Source organism: Phyllobates terribilis, unplaced genomic scaffold (genome assembly GCF_046119375.1).
Source record: "Phyllobates terribilis strain yellow unplaced genomic scaffold, ASM4611937v1 Scaffold_13__5_contigs__length_258822181, whole genome shotgun sequence".
NCBI lineage: Eukaryota > Metazoa > Chordata > Amphibia > Anura > Dendrobatidae > Phyllobates > Phyllobates terribilis.
In genome coordinates, this window is record NW_027362773.1 from 126392252 (window position 1) to 126409717 (window position 17466).

The following is a 17466-nucleotide window of genomic DNA, read 5'->3' on the forward strand; positions in this document are numbered from 1 at the left end:
AGAAGGACGGCTCTCTCCGTCCCTGTATAGACTATAGAGGCCTAAACCAGATCACGGTGAAGAATAAGTACCCCCTTCCGCTCATTCCAGAATTATTTGATCGTCTGAGGGGGGCTAGAATCTTCACCAAACTAGACCTCCGTGGGGCGTACAACCTGGTTCGTATCCGTCAGGGGGATGAATGGAAGACGGCATTCAACACCCGGGACGGCCACTATGAATACCTGGTAATGCCCTTTGGTCTCTGTAACGCTCCTGCCGTCTTTCAAGAGTTGGTCAATGACATCTTCCGGGACCTTCTCTACTCCTGCGTAGTGGTGTACCTGGACGACATCTTGGTCTTCTCTCCGGATCTCCAGACTCACCGGAGGGACGTTCGTCAGGTCCTGCTTAGGCTCAGGCAGAATCACCTCTTCGCTAAATACGAGAAGTGCCTCTTTGAGCAGACCTCGCTTCCGTTTTTGGGCTACATTATTTCTCAGACCGGCCTACGAATGGATCCAGAGAAACTGTCTGCCATCGAGAAATGGCCCCGACCGGAGGGGTTGAAAGCCATTCAGCGGTTCCTGGGCTTCGCCAACTACTACCGCCTCTTCATACCACACTTCTCTTCCCGGACTGCCCCAATTTCCGCGCTCACCCGTAAGGGTACTAATCCCAAACAGTGGCCACCCGAAGCAGAAGAAGCCTTTCTTTCCTTAAAACAGGCCTTCTCTTCCGCCCCGGTGCGGCATCGCCCGGACAGCAACAAGCAGTTCTTCCTGGAAGTGGACGCCTCCTCCTCTGGAGCTGGAGCGGTACTTACTCAAAAATCTTCTTCCGGGAGGATGGTAACTTGCGGCTTCTTCTCTAAACTCTTCTCCTCCTCAGAGCGCAATTATTCCATAGGAGATCGAGAGTTATTGGCCATCAAACTGGCATTGGAGGAGTGGCGTTACCTGCTTGAGGGGGCTCTTCACCCAGTAATAATTTACACTGACCACAAGAACTTGGCTTACCTCCAGCATGCCCAGAGACTTAACCCGCGCCAAGCCCGGTGGTCCTTGTTTTTTGCTCGTTTTGATTTTGTCCTTCATTTTCGCCCGGCTGACAAAAACGTCAAGGCGGACGCCTTGTCTCGATCCTTTCTGGTATCTGATCTCGAGGAAGATCCGAAACACATCATCGATCCCGCCAGAGTAATGCAGGTGGCTCCCGTGAGTCTAAATCGTCTCCCTCCCGGAAAGACGTTCGCATCAGTACCTGATCGGGAGAAGATCCTTCACTGGGGTCACTCGTCTAAACTGGCTGGCCACGCTGGTCAGAAGAAGACCCTCCAGCTTATTTCCCGTCACTACTGGTGGCCTACCCTGCACAAGGATGTAATAGACTTTGTTTCTGCCTGTGTGTCCTGCGCCCGCAACAAGGTTCCGAGACATCTGCCAGCCGGTCGCCTCCTTCCGCTCCCAGTACCTGCTGCCCCCTGGCAGCATATTGCAATGGACTTCATAACTGACCTCCCACTCTCTGCCGGTTGTACGGTCATTTGGGTGGTCGCTGACCGCTTCTCCAAGATGGCTCATTTCGTTCCCCTACCAGGCCTCCCGTCTGCACCCGAGCTAGCTAGAGACTTTATTCGTCACATCTTCCGTCTTCATGGCCTGCCCCTCCACATCGTGTCGGATCGTGGGGTACAGTTCACCTCACGCTTCTGGAGAGCCACTTGTAAACTACTAGACGTCACCCTGGACTTCTCTTCCGCTTACCACCCACAGTCCAATGGTCAAGTGGAGCGGATAAATCAGAACCTGACCAGTTACCTCCGGCACTTCGTTAATGCCCACCTGTCACGGGTGTGTTGCCACGAAGATCGTCACGAGTACACAGCCTGACTTCTCGCAGCTGACTTGTTGGTGCTTTGTGTTTCTCGGCAGTGAGGGAGTTAATTCTCTCTCTCTCTCTGGGCTAGATGAGGTCCAGCCTCGCCCAGCTGCTATCAATACTTCTGTAGTGAGACTCCTTCATATACCTGCTGGTCTGTTTGGGAGGTGTCGGTGAAAGCTTTTCATTCAGACTGACAGAGCGGATCGTGGTGTTTGAAGTTGCTGAGATAAGTGTATTTGGAAGTGTTTTTTCCCTTTCCTCGCTTTATCATTTATCTCCTTTCCCGTTGGTTTTCCCTCTGTTGTAGTTGAGAAGTTGTTTGTATGCAAGGTGGTTTTGGTTTTTCCCTTGTACTGTCTCGTTCGTCTAAATACTGTGTTTGGGCATATTATTTCTTGTTCCCTTTGGTTGTGATCGGGGTCCTTCTCAGGACTAGATTACTGAGGTGCAGGGATCTTCAGGAGGTAGGGGTTACGCTGGCGGCCTGGACCTCTGTACCTTTAACAGTACCTCCAGGTTGAGGGATTAGTCAGGGCCCCAGCTTAGGGTCAGCTTAGGCCCCCTACCTCCAGTATACAGAGACAGCGTGACATTTTCACCGACCCACTTAGTTTTTCTCCAGCTACTATGGATCCAGTAGCTGGTCTAGCTCGGCAATTGCAGAGTTTGTCCATGGAGCTGGCGGACGTTAGGTCCAAGGTTTGGCATCCTCAGGAGCAAGCCGGACCAGAACCTAAAGTAGCTCTCCCTGATAGGTTCACTGGGGGGCGGGACAAGTTTTTTGTTTTCCGGGAGGCATGTAAATTGTACTTTCGGCTGCGGCCTCGGTCATCGGGGAGTGAAGAACAAAGGGTGGGAATTGTCATCTCGCTCCTACAAGGGGACCCACAATCTTGGGCGTTCTCTCTTCCCCCGGGTTCCCCGGCTCTCCAGTCAGTGGATAGGTTTTTCGCTGCCCTGGGACTCGTATATGATGACCCAGATCGGATCTCCCTTGCTGAGTCTAAGTTACGTAGGATCCAGCAGGGAGATCGTCCGGCGGAGGAATTCTGTTCGGAGCTCCGTAGGTGGGCCACGGACACCCAGTGGAATGACCCGGCTCTTAGGAGCCAGTTTTGTCATGGTTTATCCGACAAATTACAGGATGTGTTGGCACAGTATGACTCTCCCGTGTCTCTGGAAGCCGCTATGGCCCTCGCTATTCGCGTGGACAGACGGCTTCGGGAGAGGTGCGGGATAACTCTACCCCCTGTGATGACTCCACCTCCTACAAGGTCCCCTCATATGGTGGTTCCCCTGGTCAGTCCAGAGGAGCCTATGCAATTAGGAGGGACATCATTTCGGGGGAGGGGACCGGTGGTGCGCCATAAGGCAGGAAGGTGTTTCTTCTGCGGCAGAAAGGGACATTTTATTGGGGGGTGTCCATCCCGTCCCTTGCAGAGTGAAGAGTCGTCGGAAAACTGTTGATCCCAGGTTGTGTGGTGGACGGCAATCTGGGAGTAGGTATTTCGTCCCTAGGTTCGTCTCAGTTTCTCGTACCGGCGGAGGTGGTGGTGGGTACAAGAACTGAGAGGATATCTGTTCTTCTGGATAGTGGGGCCGGGGCTAATCTGGTTGATGCTCGGTTTGCCCGGGTTCAAGGTATGCGGTTGAGTGAGTTGGCTAAACCCATCCCCATATTCTCGATCGATGCCAGGCCTCTCGGGCAGGGAAGTTTTTTGCAAGTTGTGCATGACGTAAAACTTCAAGTGGGGGCAATACATAAAGAACTGTTGTCTTGCTACGTGTTGGAGGGTCTTCCCACTCCTATTGTGTTGGGCCTTCCTTGGTTAGCTAAGCATAACCCGGTTATTAATTGGCAAACCAGGGAGATAAGCCAATGGAGTAAATTCTGTAATAAAAACTGCATGAACACGGTCATTGGTGCGGTTACTCCTTGGGTCTTACCTCCATTTCTGGCGGACTTTGAGGATGTATTCTCGGAGAAAGGGTGTCAGGAACTACCTCCTCATCGCGTGTATGACTGTTCTGTAAAACTGCTCCCTGAGGCCAAGTTACCTAAAACTAGGTTGTATAACCTTTCTGGTCCTGAGAGGCAGGCCATGAAGGATTATATCTCAGAAAGTCTGGCTAAGGGGCATATTAGACCTTCATCTTCACCGGTGGCTGCGGGGTTCTTCTTTGTTAAGAAGAAAGATGGAGGCCTACGCCCTTGCCTGGATTTCCGTGAACTTAATCGGATTACGGTCCGAGATCCGTATCCGCTCCCACTTATTCCCGATCTCTTTAATCAGATCGTGGGCGCCAAATGGTTTTCTAAGTTGGATCTCAGGGGGGCGTACAATCTGATTAGGATGAAGGAGGGGGATGAGTGGAAGACGGCGTTTAACACTCCGGAGGGGCATTATGAGAACCTTGTCATGCCATTCGGTCTGACTAATGCCCCGGCGGTGTTCCAACACTTTGTTAATGACATTTTTCGCCGCTTGGTGGGACAGTTTGTTGTCATATATCTGGATGATATCCTAATTTACTCGCCGGATCTGGTGTCTCATCAGGAGCACGTTAGGCAGGTGTTACAGATCTTGCGGGATAATAAACTGTATGCCAAGTGGGAAAAGTGTGTGTTCGCCGTACAGGAACTCCAGTTTTTAGGCTTCCTGGTTTCAGCGTCCGGTTTTCGTATGGACCCTGGGAAAGTGCGGGCAGTTCTTGAGTGGGATCGGCCAGAGAATCTTAAGGCACTACAACGTTTCCTGGGGTTTGCTAATTATTACCGAAAGTTCATTCGTAATTTCTCGTCCATGGTTAAGCCTCTCACTGACATGACTAAAAAGGGGACGGATTTTTCTAGGTGGTCTGACAAGGCTTGTCAAGCATTCTCCTCTTTGAAAAAATGTTTTGCCTCGGCGCCCATACTCATTCAACCTGATGCGTCTCAGCCATTCATTGTAGAGGTAGACGCTTCCGAGGTAGGGGTGGGAGCAGTATTGTCACAGGGTTCGTCCCCTGGTAAGTGGCATCCGTGCGCCTTTTTCTCTAAAAAATTGTCGTCCGCTGAGAGGAATTACGATGTCGGCAATAGGGAACTCTTGGCCATTAAGTTAGCTTTTGAGGAGTGGCGCCATTTTCTGGAGGGGGCAGTTCATCCGGTCACCGTCATCACCGATCACAAGAACCTGCTATATCTGGAGTCCGCGAAACGTCTGAATCCCAGACAAGCTAGGTGGTCATTGTTTTTTACCAGGTTTAATTTTGTCGTTACATATCGTCCTGGGTCAAAAAATGTAAAGGCGGATGCCTTATCTCGTAGTTTCCCGGGGGCCGGGAATACGGACGACCCGATTCCTATCCTTCAGGAGGGGGTGGTGGTTTCGGCAGTATGCTCTGAGCTGGAGGAGGAGGTATTGGAGGCTCAGGGGGACGCCCCTGTTGGACCTCCAGGGAGATTGTTTGTTCCAGATCAGTTGCGACAAAAGGTGATCGAGGCACACCATAACTCAGTTTTTGCAGGACACCCGGGGAGTAAAGCAACTGTGGATCTCCTCTCGCGTCGGTTTTGGTGGCCTAATTTACATAAGGAGGTGGTAACTTTTGTCGCGTCCTGTGGGGTTTGTGCGCGCTCTAAGACCTCACATACCCGTCCGTCTGGGGCCCTCTTACCTTTGAAGATCCCGGAGCGTCCTTGGACTCATCTGTCTATGGACTTTATTACGGACCTCCCTCCGTCTTCGGGTAAAACGGTCATACTCGTTGTAGTGGACAGGTTCAGCAAGATGGCACATTTTATCGCTCTTCCGGCTCTCCCTAATGCTAAAACTCTTGCGCAGGTGTTCATTGGGGAGATTGTGAGGCTTCACGGGGTACCCTCCGAGGTGGTGTCTGATCGGGGGTCTCAGTTTGTGTCTAAGTTCTGGAAGGCGTTTTGTGCACGGCGGGGGATGCAGTTGTCATTCTCATCGGCTTTTCATCCTCAGACCAATGGTCAGACGGAACGTATGAACCAGAGCTTGGAGACATATCTCCGGTGTTTTGTGTCAGAGAACCAGGAGGACTGGGCTTCTTTCTTACCTCTGGCAGAGTTTGCTCTTAATAATAGGCGGAGCGAGTCCACTGGTAAGTCCCCGTTTTTTGGGGCATATGGTTTTCACCCCCAGTTTTGTACTTTCAGTGGGGGGGGCTCTTCGGGGGTTCCTGAGGAGGAACGATTTTCCTCATCACTCGCTTCAGTATGGAGAAGGGTGCTGAAGAATCTGAATACTATGGGGAACCGATACAAACGTATGGCTGATAGGAGGAGAGTGTCTGGTCCGGACCTAAGTGTAAACGATCGGGTATGGTTGTCTACCAGGAATATTAAACTTAAGGTTCCCTCCTGGAAACTGGGTCCCAGGTTCATCGGGCCGTACAGAATCAGTTCTATTATTAATCCGGTGGCATTCCGTCTTGACCTCCCCCCTACGTTTAAAATTCACAACGTGTTTCACAAATCATTGCTTAAGAGGTATGTGGCGCCGGTGGTACCGTCACCTTTACCTCCCCCTCCAGTGGTTGTCAATGGTAACTTGGAGTTCCAGGTATCGAGGGTCATTGATTCACGCTTTAATCGCCGGTCCCTTCAGTACCTGGTTCATTGGAAGGGGTATGGTCCTGAGGAGAGGATGTGGGTTCCTGCGTCGGATATTAACGCAGACCGATTAGTTCGGGCCTTCCACATGACTCACCCGGATAAACCTGGCCCTGAGGGTCCGGAGGCCCCTCGTAGAAGGGGGGGTACTGTCACGGGTGTGTTGCCACGAAGATCGTCACGAGTACACAGCCTGACTTCTCGCAGCTGACTTGTTGGTGCTTTGTGTTTCTCGGCAGTGAGGGAGTTAATTCTCTCTCTCTCTCTGGGCTAGATGAGGTCCAGCCTCGCCCAGCTGCTATCAATACTTCTGTAGTGAGACTCCTTCATATACCTGCTGGTCTGTTTGGGAGGTGTCGGTGAAAGCTTTTCATTCAGACTGACAGAGCGGATCGTGGTGTTTGGAGTTGCTGAGATAAGTGTATTTGGAAGTGTTTTTTCCCTTTCCTCGCTTTATCATTTATCTCCTTTCCCGTTGGTTTTCCCTCTGTTGTAGTTGAGAAGTTGTTTGTATGCAAGGTGGTTTTGGTTTTTCCCTTGTACTGTCTCGTTCGTCTAAATACTGTGTTTGGGCATATTATTTCTTGTTCCCTTTGGTTGTGATCGGGGTCCTTCTCAGGACTAGATTACTGAGGTGCAGGGATCTTCAGGAGGTAGGGGTTACGCTGGCGGCCTGGACCTCTGTACCTTTAACAGTACCTCCAGGTTGAGGGATTAGTCAGGACCCCAGCTTAGGGTCAGCTTAGGCCCCCTACCTCCAGTATACAGAGACAGCGTGACACCACCATTCTGACTGGGTGGATCTCCTACCATGGGCCGAGTTCTCTTACAATAATCACGAGAGCGAATCCTCCTCCAAATCCCCGTTTTTTGTAGTCTTTGGTCAGCATCCTCGGATTCCTTTTCCTGTCTCCACCTCGGTGGACAACCCGGCTGCGGAATCTCTCGTTAGCAAATTTTCCTCCATTTGGGAGAGTACCCGATCCGCACTCCTTCAGTCGTCCGAACGGATGAAAAGACACGCTGACAAAAAACGCCTGGATCCTCCTCAATTTCGTCCAGGAGATAAGGTCTGGCTCTCATCTAAATATGTTCGACTCAAGATACCTTCTTACAAGTTAGGGCCTCGGTTCATCGGACCTCTGGAGGTCACCAGTCAGATCAACCCGGTGGCCTATAAATTGAAACTCCCGGCCAACTTACGGATCCCTAACTCCTTCCATGTATCTCTCCTCAAACCTGTGGTACTTAACTCTTTTTCCAAGTCTACAGGTACGCCTCCTGCTCCGGTTTCCGCTGAGGACGAGTTTGAGGTAGAGAACATTCTTGCCACCAAAAGGGTAAGAGGAAAGACCTTTTTTCTGGTAGATTGGAAGGGGTTTGGTCCTGAGGAGAGAACGTGGGAGCCCCGGGAGAACATCCATGCCCCTCTCATCCTAGCTAAATTTCTGTCTGGCCTAAAAAAGGGGGGGCCTAAAGGGGGGGGTACTGTAGTGCCGGCGTCCCTGCCCTCTGCTAGGCAGGGACGCTGCTCCCCTCACCGCTCTGCCCCGTGCCCGGCGTCCCTCTCCCGCTCTGCTGTCAGCGCGCGCTCCTTCCCGGCGTCCTCCTCCCGCTCTGCTCTCAGCGCGCGCTCCTTCCCGGCCCCTGTGCTTAGGGCGCGCGCGCGCTCCCCTCCTCTTAAAGGGGCCGCGCGCGTCGTCCTAAGGAGTCCCCGGCCAATGGCCGGAGGACTTCATCATATATAAGGCACCTCCTCCAAAATGGAGGTGCCCGAGCAATGTTGTTTGCACCTGTGTCTCACCTGTGCTTCAGCCCTCAGGTCCCGTTGCCAGTTACCTGCCAGTTACCTGTCAGATTCCTGCCTGATTACTTGCTACCTGTCTGCTAGTCTGAGGTCCGACGGTCTGCCTTACTACTCCTGTCAGTCTGTCTAAGGACCAGCCTGCCCGCTCACCTGGGAGCGCTTCTCCGCTACCTGCCTGCTTGCCTGCCCGGAGGCTTCGCTGTCACGTGCTGTGACCACCAGCTATTCCAGAGACTCTTGCCCGCTCACCTGGGAGCGCACATCAGCTACCTGCCTGCCTGCCTGAGGTCCGACGGTCTGCCTACCAACTCCTGTCAGTCTGTCTATGGACCAGCTTGCCCGCTCACCTGGGAGCGCACATCTGCTATCTGCCTGCTAGCCTACCTGGAGGCTCCGCCGTCACGTGCTGTGACCATCTGCCTGTCCAGTGACTCCTGCCCGCTCACCTGGGAGCGCTCATCTGCTACCTGTCTGTTTGCCTACCCGGAGGCTCTGCCGTCACGTGCTGTGACCACCCGCCTGTCCAGAGACTTCTGCCCGCTCACCTGGGAGCGCTCATCTGTCGCCTGTCCGCTGGTCTTCCTGGAGGCTCCGCCGTCACATGCTGTGACCACCCGTTCATCCAGAGACTCTCGCCTGCTCACCTGGGAGCTCTCGTCTATCTTCAGCCGCCACAGGTCGTACCAACCCTATACCTAGAGACTGCCCCGGTCACTTGCCGCGACCTCCAGCCCGTTCACTCAGAGACTGTCCCGTTCACTCAGAGACTGTCCCGTTCACTCAGAGACTGTCCAGGTCACCTCCTGTGACTGCCTGCCTGGTCGCCACCCGCTCCCTTACAAGGACCGCCCCCTTGTATTGTAGCCCAGAGGTTCCGCCTCCCAGACCCGTTACAATCGGTATCTTGACAGACATGTCCCATCTTTGTGACGTAACAGAGGGCCATTGGAACTGATCCCCAGCCTTTTGAAACACTCGAACATTTTCAAGGAGCACATCTTAGACCCCCGAACTGGTCCTAACTTTACTTTTTTCCCTGATCCCAGCTGGTCCATTTTTGAATGCCTTAGCCAGAATTCGACACTTTCTTCTGTCGCAAATACATCCCTCGTCAACACTCCTCCAACCCTATTTTTTGATGGGGCTACAAGCTCGCTGACCCTTAATACCCCGAAGAAGGCCCAGGAAAAAGCCAACCTTAGCAGCGTTAGTAAGAAGTAGATTAGAAAAACTCCAGCACTTTCTCCGTGTCCATCACAAGAGATGTAAAGTTAAAACGTCCATTTTATTAGTTCCATTAAAAAAGCACCATATGTAAGGCAGACCTTACGCGTTTCGAACCAAACAGGGGTTCTTAATCATAGGTTACATTGCTATAGTTAAAAGACATATATATACATATGGACTGAAAACAAAAAAGAAAATAGGGTGGAGACAACAAAGAACAGGAATTTCATTAATGAATGAAAATCCTTCTGAGGATAATAGCTCAGTAATATGCATAAATTAAACTTATGTGCATGGTATGCTGGCAAATTAAGTACACCATTAGAAAAAAGTATCAAAAAATGTACATTAGATCATTGCGAAAATTGAGACCATTGGGAATGCGAGAGTTTCTACAAAGAAATGAGAACGGGGGCGCAATAGTGCTGTCACCCAGGCAAACAAAATTATTAAATGTGAATATGCTTACCTTGCGGGGTTGTGACATGCACAACTCATGTATTAAGCGTGAGAGAGGGCTGCTGGAGACACCAAACCTTGGTGGTTAGCAATGTAGAAGAATGATGAAAGGTGTCAGTAAATCTGCGCTCCTCCGTTAAATTAGATTATACAGGATAGTAGGGATAATGAAAATGGGTACTCAATGATCCCGTAAGTCAGTTGGATATAAGACGGAATCTCCTCTTGTGCAACGCGTGTTGCAGTACAGTCTGAAATAGTTTTGCTCCATTAGGGGGTGATAGACTGGCAAATGAAGAATTGAGCTGACATGGGCTGCTCTCTTCTATGTTTTTGATGATTGCGGATCACACTGGCCTGTTGCGGTCCTGAGTGGGAATAAAGCCTATGACCACACCGGAGCATTATGGCTAGGTGTGGGAGATCACTTATTGAATGGAATTGACGGAAATCTTTTTGAGAGTGCTGGAAGGAAGCTAGCTAAAGAGGAATTGGAAGTGGGACCCATGGTGACAGGAGGCGCTGTGATGTGACACCCCAGGAGATGAAAGGGAATGTTGAGCCACTGTAATATTGTTAATGTAACAAGTGTTGACAGGGCGCTATACTGCAACATCTTAGCAAGTAAGAGGAGATATTGAGCCTTTTTGGTTTTTAAAGAGAGGAACTTTGCTGTGGCCAATGTTCTAGGTGTTTTTTAGAGAAAGGTCTCTGTGATCTCATTTAAACCTCGTGGTTTCAGTCTATCCAATTTGTATATCCAGTAGAACAATATATACGTAGGACCACACAACCTTTTCACAAAAGGATAAACTCTCATAGACACAATGTGGTCACGGGTTTCCTCAAACATGGGCTATCTCGGCATATGGCCCTTCAACATAACAAGGATTTCAGCAGCTTGAAAATCATGCCTATGGAGCATATTTCGGATATCACCCCTAACAGAATTCAAACTCTCAACAGAAAAGAGATCTACTGGATATACAAATTGGATACACTGAAACCACGAGGTTTAAATGAGATCACAGAGACCTTTCTCTAAAAAACACCTAGAATATTGGTCACAGCAAAGTTCCTCTCTTTAAACACCAAAAAGGCTCAATATCCCTTCTTACTTGCTAAGATGTTACACTATCAGACACACTGTTTTAAAGAATATGTAAAGTAAAGTTTTGGTTTAAAAAAAAAAAAAAAATGTCTGCTGGCACTTTGGCACCAGTTTTCTTGCATATGTTCTCTGCTGCTAACTTCTCTTAAGCTATACACTTGAAGAAGTGGACGGAACGTCCACGAAACGCGCCTGTTTTTAGCTTGTCAAAGGAATAAATTTATCACAAAAGGACTGGATCCTGTATAATCTAATTTAACGGAGGAGCGCGGATTTACTGACACCTTTCATCATTCTTCAACAGTTCTAGTTTAACATTATCCGTTACCTCTTCCATTATCAGTGAACGACCGTTGTATTATTGTAGGAATGTCGCCCACACCCTCAGGTCCTCCCTGTGTTCTTCCGACAACCTGATGTAATGTTGCGGGGCCTTCACTCCAGCTGTCGTTTTTGCTAGTCTCCTAGAGAAGATGCACCCCATGGGTATAACTCTGCAAGCGAAGTTCAACTTGCCTAATAATGATTGGGTCTCTCGTAATGTCATTTTTTTGCGTCACCTGGCCGTAGCCACCTCGGCCCTCAGTGCCCCCACCTTTTCCTCTGGCAACCTCAATTCCCACTTCTGTGAGTCAATGACTATCCCCAGGAAGGAATTTTGTGCCGCAGGGCCTTCCATCTTCTCTGGTGCTAAGGGGACCCCGAATAGGTCTGCTACCCACTGTATGTTGCGCAATGTGGCTCCGCATTGCGGTGAGTCTTTGGGGCCAAAGCGCAAAAAATCGTTAAGATAGTGGATATATGGTGCTCCCCCAGACACGTCCCTAATGACCCATTCTAAGAAGCCGCTAAACACCTCGAATAAAGAGCATGAAATGGAACAGCCCATGGGCAAACAGCGATCTATGTAATATGCCCTTCCCAGAAACAATCAAGCAGACTGTCCGGGTGTACCGACAGTAACCTGAATGCCCCTTCAATATGTTTTTGCCATCAGGTTCCCTTTCTCAATTTTTTCACCCACCTGATTGCTTCATCAAAGGAGGTGTAGACTACCGTGCTTAGCTCTGCGGCAATGCCGTCGTTAACCGGGCTACCCCTTGGATAGGATAAGTGATGTATTAATCTAAATTTATTGGCTTTTTTTTAGGGACAACTCCGAGTGGGGACACTATCATGTTTTTTAATGGTGGCTCACTGAATGGTCCTGTCATTCTACCCGATGACACTTCTTTATTTAACTTCTTTGCAACTACCCCCGGGTATTGATGTGCTGATCTCAGGTTTTTGTTGGTGATGGGGATCCCGACTACAACGGATGGGATTGTGAAACCTACAACAAAGCCTGCCACCAGCAGCTCGGCTGTTTCCCTTTCAGGAAATCTATTTAGGAAGGGAAGCATTTTTCCCAGTTTCACTGGTGTCTGACCTTTGCGGATTGTTAGAGCTTCCCCCGCTCTTGCTTTCTTGAAGCATTTATCTGCTCTGTGCAAAGAGCTGTTACAAAAAGAGGAGGCATGCTTGTATTTACAATCAGTGAATTTGCACTGACTGTCATTGAATTGCCAGCATAGTCCTGGCTTATGTCCACCTGCTTGAATGCCTTGTCTACCTCTACTAACGTAATGGCCGGATGACCCGGCCCCCCCTTGAAAGGAGTTCCCAAACCTTGCTGGTTCCATTACCTTCAACCACAGCCCAATATCTTTCTGGTCCCAATGTATTGTCGGGTGAACTGCCTTTCTCTGTCTAAATTGCTCATCATATCTAAGCCAAGTTTGTCCCCGTACTCTCAGAAAGCTTCCCCAATGGCGTCTAAGTAGCCAAATAGGGCTGAACAGTTCTCAGGTGACCTCTCTCCTGTAACACTACCTAGGATATGGAAAGCCTGTGTCCAATTAGCGAAGGTCTGTGGAATTAACTGCCACCTCCGTTTCTTTTCATCCTCCTTTTTACTATATTCGTTTCTATGTTAAACTTTTTTAACGGCAACAAAGAAAATATTTCTACATATTCATCCCTCCAAATTTGCTCCTTCACCTCCTTCTTTAAATGTGCCCCCAGGGAACCCTCATAGTAGACAAAAACCTCACCCCTTGCCCTATCATCTAAGTGAATTGAGGCCCCTTTCTCCTTCGTTGATTTCTCTGAAGCAGGCGCCGCACTTAATGCTGATAGTGGCCGTTGGTCGCCTTTGGTCCTTCCTACCTCATCTAACTGGAACCAAGCAGAAGCTGGAGCTTGTGGAAGATTATGTGCCTCTAGGGAAGCTGCCCAGTCTCTTAGGGCCGTCAGCATGCTGTGTATTGTGTCCCCCCAGTGTTACTTACTCCCCTTCCTCCTTGACCTGAATCTCCCGCTTCCGTTTCCTGAATAGTTCTTTGATGCATTAATGTGTGATGTGACGGGTGCATAGGATAATCAAACTCACCGGGCCTCGTTGGCCGTCCTGCCACACCAGCCGTAGAACCCACATCCTGTCGTCCCTTCTGCTCCCGTGGCGTTGTCCTTCCAGGTGCTTCTGTGGCGCCCCTGAGGGTTCAGTCGCCACATAGGTACTGCATCTCACCCAGAGGTGTGGTATCTCACTCTCAGGTAAGGAAGGAGTACTGTACGTGACCCTAACACCTGATTCCAACACTACACTACTCCAGACCAGCAGGAGGGGCAAGATGCGTCTCTTCCTGCTGAGCCCTGTCCCTGGCTGGAGTGGGGGGAACCAAAGTAGGGGGAACCATGTAGTGGGTGTGGGTGGAGGAAGTAAATCAGGGGAGCATTGAAAGAAGTGATATAGAGAAGCCATCTTGAAAGGACTGATCAGTCTGAGAGGAGAAGTAAAGGGAGCAGGAGCTCTGTAGGAGCTCTGCTCAGGAGGAGGTCCTAGCCAGAGAGGCCCAAGACTGAAGAGAGAGAGAGAGGAGCAGGAGAGAGGCTCGAGGAACGTGGAAGGGACCCCAGGGGTACGGGTAGTGCTGGAGGCCACCCGTACGCCCGAATCTGCCAGGAAGTGGAGGGGTCAGGTCGCACAGAGGGGACCGGTCCCTAAACTAGCAGAGTTCTTTAAGCCTCAACTAGGAAACCAGAGTCTGCAGTACTTCAGGTACTGCAGCCACAAGCCACATCTAATCACCAGAAAGGTGGCCATAGAGGACCCAGGGGACAAAGAAGACGTCGTCCGGCAAGGTCCGCGGCCACTGACCTGAGACACTGGGTGTGAGGCGCAGGGAGACGACCAGAGGGAATACACAGAAGGGGGTTCCGTTACGTACTCCGGAGAGACCTGGGAGTTTGCTGAACCCCTCCCTGAGTAAGCACAGGACGCCGTGGGAAGTTACTCTAGTTCTGGTAACTGGAAGTCTAAGAAACCATGAGTAAACCCTGAGGACTGCACCTTACTGTCTCTGTGATCATTATCTGTGCCATCCTCTGCACTACACCATAGCAGCAACATCTACACTGCCCTGGAGCTAAGCTCTACCTGTGGAGAGCTAAACCAACTCTGCCTCATTCACACCAGCTCCAGAGGACCTGCTCCGCAGCGGCGGCTCCCTATAGCCGCATACCACAGGTGGCGTCATGAACTGTATATAAAAACTATAATTCCCCTGTAAATATTCCCCCTTTTGATTGACTGCCCTGGGTCACGGACCGGGTCACCGCCACTGTGACATCACCCCTAGCAACGACCGGCCCGGCACCGAGTACCCCACGGCCCAGAGGGCGCGTCACTTCCAACGCAGCGACAACTCCCCATGTTGAGTCCAAGGGTGGGGAGTGGAGTACCCATGGTCACCCCTATGCTCTGTTCCTGTGGAGGTCTAGGTGATGGAGAGTGGGTAAGGGGTAGGGGGGTTCCCGCTGCTGCGAGGACATGCGCGGGTACTTGTGGCAGAAGGTTGCTAGGGGGCACATGAGGCAGCGTTAAATAAATATGGAGGTGGTGGGGTGCATTAGAGTGGTAGGAGGTGGGCAGAGGGAAGAAGGGTGCTATTGGGGCCGAAAGGGGGTGGTACGTGGGGTTAGTAGGGTGAAAGGGGTTAGGGATGGGGAGTTGAGCGCTTTAGCGCTGCTGGCCGGTGACCTCCCTGCTTCTGCTCCTCCGTCATGATCTGCCCTGCCAACGTTGGTGGTGCCTCCATTCCATGTCTCTGCCCTGGGACCAGCACTGGCTTTGTTCTGTCCGGAGGCTGAGAAGAAAAGACCAAGCCACTCCTCCGGAGGTCCTATAAGTTCCCCTTTAGCCCCGACCTTCTCCATACCTGTCCCCACCTATGCCGCACCCCCGTCATGCCGGCGTCCGCCCACATGCTCTTAGGCTGTTGCTCCAGCCTTTTCTGAATAGCTCCTTTTGTTTGATGCTGCTAACGCTTCTTGCTGTGGGTGGTGTTACCATTGCCATTAGTTCTCTTCTCTCTCATAGACATTGGGGCAGATTTATTAAAATGGCATTAAAATTAGATGACTTTGAATTAAACTATCCGTGGAAAATTAATCAGAACGGCACATGTTTAAATTCTTTTTGTGTAACTTTATAACGCCATTTTTTTGCACCAAAGATTTGATGTAATTTGATGCATCTTCTTAAGTTATATACCCCTTGTCAGATAATGTAAAAAAGTGTTTTAAATAATAAACATAGCACTATTTAATTAAGAATACTGGAGTAAATCAGTCCCACTGACTTTGTTTATAGTTTCCTTCATGACTTTTCTTTTAAAGTGTGTAAGATAGTAATGTAATTAAACTATCTGCTGCCCAGCATGAGAAACACAATCTATGTTGAGACAAGGAGGGAGAAAAGATATAGATAGTATGCATCTGATTTGTGACCTCCTGTACTGTAAGGTAAAGGTGTCTGCATTTAAGGCCACGTTCAGTATTTGGTCAGTATTTTACATCAGTATTTGTAAGCCAAACCAGGAGTGGAACAATCAGAGAAAAATTATAATATAAACATGTCACCATTTCTGTATTTATCACCCACTCCTGATTTTGGCTTACAAATACTGATGTGAAATACTGTCCAAACACTGAACGTGTGAACGTGGCCTCAGACTGGCTTGTAGAGGCATCTCTGCTACATATTATACATTAGTAAGTAAGACTTCTTACTGCATTGAAAATGAGTATAACATTTCTGAAGATTACAATACCCCTTTAATTTAAGTTTGGATATTTGCCGGCTACATGAATGAGACCTGGCTGGGAAAAAGGGAAATTTGGAAACTCAAATACCTACTTTTTTATTGTTTGGTTGCCGAAGAAAATATATTTATTTTATTTACAGGTACCAGAAATCACATTCCGAACAGCATGAGAGAGAAAGTAGCTAACCTTCACTTTGGCAAAAGATCAAAATGTTTCACCTTCAAAAATTGGGTCTGTATTATTCCTTATAACTAGTCTTGAATTATGTCGTACATCTGTTTTAGTTTATCTTGTTTTTGGAAACCAAGAGTATGTTTTCACAGATTTCTTTACAGTGGTTTTAAAGCAGATTTTTCTCTAAAATCTTCATCAAAAACAGTTACAAATGCTCTCAGAATAATCTTCTATCGATTTAAACACTTTGCTGTTCAAACAGTGAGTTTTTTTCTGATACAGTTTTGAAAAAACACACAGTATAAAAAAAGTGCAGTGTCATTTCTTTAAGGAATTTGCACCAAATTTTACAGTAAAGTCTGAAAGTTGCAAAAAAAGTAGAAAAAAATCAGCTACAAAAACTGCAACAGAGCTGAAAAATCATCATAAAAGAGCTTGGATTTCTGATGTCGATTTCTCTGGAAAAATAAGTCAGATTTTTTCTAAAAAAAAATTCTCTAAGTATACCCTTTTCTTATATAACGACAAAAAAAACCCCAGCGGCTCCGATAAAATCTTGGCAGCTTTATTACACTTTAATTAAAATTAGGTCACAAACAGGACAGTGTTCTAGTATTGACGCGGTTCAACTTGGAACAGTCTTAATCGTAACCCTTCTCTTAGTGTTTTCAATTCTGACATGTCTTTTTTTCCCAGGCTTTTGTTTTTTTTTACTTTTTATTTTAAAGTTTGGTTTGGATTTTTCCTCATCAGAATTTGGAAAAAAAGTGCAATGATCGGCAATGTGTTTTTCCCACTCAAATCAATAAGAAACTCATCCAAAGAGCATTTGAGCTGAATTCACTACAAAATCCATATAGAAAAAAATCTGCGTGAACATACTCTAATTTATTCAGTTGCCAATTCCGTGGCCATTTTACCATTTTACAATAATTGACAAAATGCTTATTTTTACAGGCTAAAAAAAAAAAATGAAAAAAAAAATGTGCAGTCTTCAAATCAATAGGAACCTCATTCAAAGAGTAATTGAAGTAGTTTTTTGTGTGGATT

At 48.7% G+C, this 17466-nt stretch overlaps 1 protein-coding gene across 13 annotated transcripts in view; it reads left to right on the forward strand.

The window, feature by feature from the left end:
- LOC141174029 (synaptotagmin-2-like) overlaps positions 1 to 17466 on the forward strand; it is a 204461-nt gene that overhangs the window by 73993 nt on the left and 113002 nt on the right. For all 13 annotated transcript variants that reach the window (XM_073658614.1, XM_073658621.1, XM_073658618.1 and 10 more), the window contains one exon: positions 16382 to 16473. The gene's annotated coding sequence lies outside the window, so the exon portion shown is untranslated. The remainder of the gene's footprint in view (positions 1 to 16381; positions 16474 to 17466) is intronic.